The sequence below is a fragment of the Silene latifolia genome, chromosome X (genome assembly GCF_048544455.1).
Source record: "Silene latifolia isolate original U9 population chromosome X, ASM4854445v1, whole genome shotgun sequence".
NCBI classification, from domain to species: Eukaryota; Viridiplantae; Streptophyta; class Magnoliopsida; order Caryophyllales; family Caryophyllaceae; genus Silene; species Silene latifolia.
Window position 1 is genome coordinate 113,178,032 of NC_133537.1, and position 3,882 is coordinate 113,181,913.

Consider the following 3,882-nt stretch of genomic DNA (forward strand, 5'->3'; position numbering starts at 1 on the left):
TCGCATCTAATGACTAAGCATCAAAGAGGAGACCAACACTAAAGTCCTAAGCAAATAGATCAAGTGAATTAGGCAATGATGAAAGATCCGCGCATCCCTAAGACAGTCCCCACGGATTGTTAGTGATGCGACCAATAATTGAGCATATTTAGTCCCCGAATTAGCCTTGTTCCTATGCTTTTTAGTGCATATTTGGGTCATTTACTATCTTTAGTCCTTTGTTTTGCATATTCTTTGAGGTTTTGTTCCCTTGGTAGGAGAGGAGTGCATACTTTGCATTTTCATGGCAAAATAGAGCTAAATTGATCGAATCTAATGACCAAGCATCAAAGTAAAGACAAGACTAGAAGACCTTTGTAAATAATGTAGTATATGGGCAATGATGAAGAAGATCCTTGCATCTCCGACAAGATCCCGGAGCATTGTTGGAAGAAGAAAACAAAGGAAAGAAGAAAAAGCTCAGTGGACTGGAATCCGCTTGTCTCAGCATCGGGACGCTCGTCCAAGAGCAACAATCCGAGCGTCCCACCTGCCTGGCCGCTCGTCCAAGAACTCCACAATCCGAGCGGCCCACCTACCAAGCCGCTCATCCACCACCTGCACAATTCGCTCGTCCCGACCTTTTGGACGCTCGGATTGTTCTCTAGTGCAGCCCGGCTTCTTCTTGTTCTACTCGGGATGCGCATATTTTCGAAAGATTGGCAAAAAGGAGACTCGCATCTTTCTTTGAGAGGAGCATTTCCTCAACTTTTCTTAAGAACTTAATCGTCATTTAAGCCCTTAGTAACCCAAATTTGTGCACCTAATCTCCATTATAAATACCCCATTATACTAATTAGATTATCATGTTTTTCTTATCAATCTTTAGTGTAGTCTATATTATTCTAACCTCTCTTTAATCTTGTAATCAACTTTTAATCAAGTATTAATACAAATCTCATTTCCTTAATTTCTCTATTGTTCATCCTTTATTTTGGGTAATTGAAGATTATTTGGGTTTATTTGGAGGATTGACAACCTTCCAATCATTCATCAGGTACTCTATTATTCTTTGCTTATTATTTTGGAATCATCATTTGGTATAATTCTCTTAATCCCTTTTTAATTATTGTTAACCATCTTATTCATCATGTTTTGCTTTGTTGATATGATTGTCAACCTTGTTAACATGTTAAACTTTATAATGAGTGAGTAGTTTCCTTAACTAGGGTTAATGGGAAATTAGGGGAAACCAACATGGGGGATGATTCATGGTTAATATAATATGTTCACATAATTTATTTGCTTGCTTGTTGTGATCTCAACTTATGCACATGTTATGTTTGATGAAATGCGAGCCTATGAATCCTTGCATTTTTTACCCATCACTTACCTTTTCAATGAGATTTGTAAGACATAAACCAACTCGAGTCTCATTAGACCATGCATATAGTTGAGTAGGGAGGATTAAGTCGACTTGTAGGTGTTGTACAATCTAATCGATTCGGCTCTGGGACCCAAACCTTCCTAGGATTGTAAGATATAAACCAACTCGACCCTATCACAACAATAATTGATTGCCTATAATTTGAGAATATGTTTGTATGATCAATTTCCATGAATCCCCTATGAACCCATGACACCCTAGTGTTTTTGATCAATTGTTTACATCTCATTTTAGTCATCTTTCTTGTTTACTTTTATTGTTATGTAGTTTAGTGATCTTCTTATCTCAACCCAAATTGTGACATTCCTAGACACCACTACTTGCAATCGAAAATCCTACATCAATATCCGTCCCTTGGGATCCGACCTTTACTTGCCTCTTTACTAATAGTAGAGTTGTTTGTGAAGATTATAAATATTGTTTTGGTCTAGGTACTCCTAACGACAAGTAACCGAAATCTAAGCTCAAAGCGGACCGACCAAAAATGACACCGTCCCATGGATCGACCTCGACTTAACCACTAACTAGTTGTTTGTTGAGAATTATAAATGTGTTTGATTGAGAGCCCCAACGACACTCGTCATCAAAATGGCGCCGTTGTCGGGGACGGTGTTAACTTGATTTGATTTTCATTGATTGTTATTAGTTGTGTCTTTCTTTGCCTTGGGGAAGTAAAACTCCTCAAGGTTTGTTCTAATTGTTTTCGAGTTGTTTGATATTTTGCATGTTTAGAAGATCACAAGGTAACTTGTTACCCATTGATCACGAAATTGAAATGACTTTGACATCCAATAGAAGACTTGCTAGAAATACTTTGAGAGGTATTGGTGAGGTTGTAGATATTCAACCAAATACTCTTGAGTTCATCAATCCTTTTGCAAGAGAAGGTGAGGAGAACCCAACACAAAATCAACCACAAAATCAACCCACAATGCCTAAGTTTTCATCACATTCCATACCAACCGAGGAGAACCTACCCAATGGTACTCCCACACCACAACATTTAACCGGAAATTTTATTGCAAAATCCGCATTTATCCAATTAGTCGAAAGAAGCCAATTTGGGGGGATGCCTAGTGAAGACCTTCATTCTCACATGGAGACTTTTTGTGACTATTGTGATGCGATTTCACAAACCGGAGTGACTCAAGACCAAATTCGATGGGTCTTATTTCCTTTTTCTCTAATTCGTACCGTGAAACAATGGTTAAAGAGCCTTGATAAGGCTACTCTTGGAATTGACTCTTGGAAGAAGTTGGCTCTAGCTTTCTACAAAAAGTTCTACCCTCCGGAAAAGACTAACATGCTAAGAGCCCAAATCACGGATTTTAAGCAAAGGGATGAAGAATCTTTGTATGAAGCTTGGGAGCGATTCAAAGGAACTTGTCGCTCATGTCCTCATCATGGACTTAGCAAGTGGTTCTTGGTACAACAATTTTGGAATGGTCTTTATGAAGACTCCCGAAACATTCTCAACATGGGATGAAATGGTATGTTCACCGAAGTTGACGATAATAAAACTTGGAACAAGATTGAAGAAATGGCGGTCCATAATTCACAATATAGTAGACCTCGCAAGGCTACTAGAGGAGGAAAGCATGAAGTGGACTCTATTACTCAATTGGGTGCTCAACTTAGTGCTCATATTGATACCATCAACTTGATGTTCGAAAAGGCTATGGCTAAGCTTGAAGAAGCCTCAAAATCACCAAAGCATTATGTTAATGCCATGGTAGCATCTTCATCGATTCCAAGTGGAATATGTGAGAACTGTGGAACTTTGGGACATGACCAAAGTGAATGTAGGGGAACAAGTGAGCAAGTGAATACTTTTCAAGCATACAAAAGTGGTACCCCTTATTCCAACTATTACAATGAAAACACCAAATTCCATCCAAATCTCTCATACAAAAGCCAAAATGTTCAAAACCCTCAACCAACATACACCCCACCTCCAATGAGAAACCAAAATCAAAGACCCTTTTACAACCAAAACCAAGGTTACCAAAATCAAACTCCATACAATCAACAAAATGACCAAGGTTTTGATGTTCAAAAAGCGGTCCTCCAAATGCAAAAGAATCAACAAGAATTTTTCACTCAAATGCAAAATGATAGCCACGCAAAAGGCATCACCATCAACAACATCCTAGCCCACACAAAAATTTTGGAAACTCAAATGACCCAACTAGCATCTTCAAGCTCTCAAAGATAAAAGGGGCAATTACCACCTCAAAGTAATCCCCCAAGACATGAAACGGTTAGTGCTATCCACTTGAGGAGTGTACAAAGTATGAAGGGCCAAAGAAGCAAATTGAGGATGAAGTTGTGGAGGCTAGTGACAAGGAAAGAGTTGTGCAAAACTCTAGGGAAGAAGAACCCACCAATCAAGAAGTTTCAAAGAAAAATGAAGAAAAGGCCAAAGAGAAGGAGCCCATTGTGATTAGACTTCCATT

At 38.7% G+C, this 3,882-nt stretch overlaps 1 non-coding gene across 1 annotated transcript; it reads right to left on the reverse strand.

Moving 5' to 3' along the window:
• Nucleotides 1–2,729: 2,729 nt before the first annotated feature.
• LOC141624409 (small nucleolar RNA R71) lies at nucleotides 2,730–2,836 on the reverse strand. Its single transcript, XR_012534215.1, has one exon. It is a non-coding gene; the product is annotated as a small nucleolar RNA R71 (small nucleolar RNA).
• Between the last annotated feature and the right edge of the window lie 1,046 nt (nucleotides 2,837–3,882).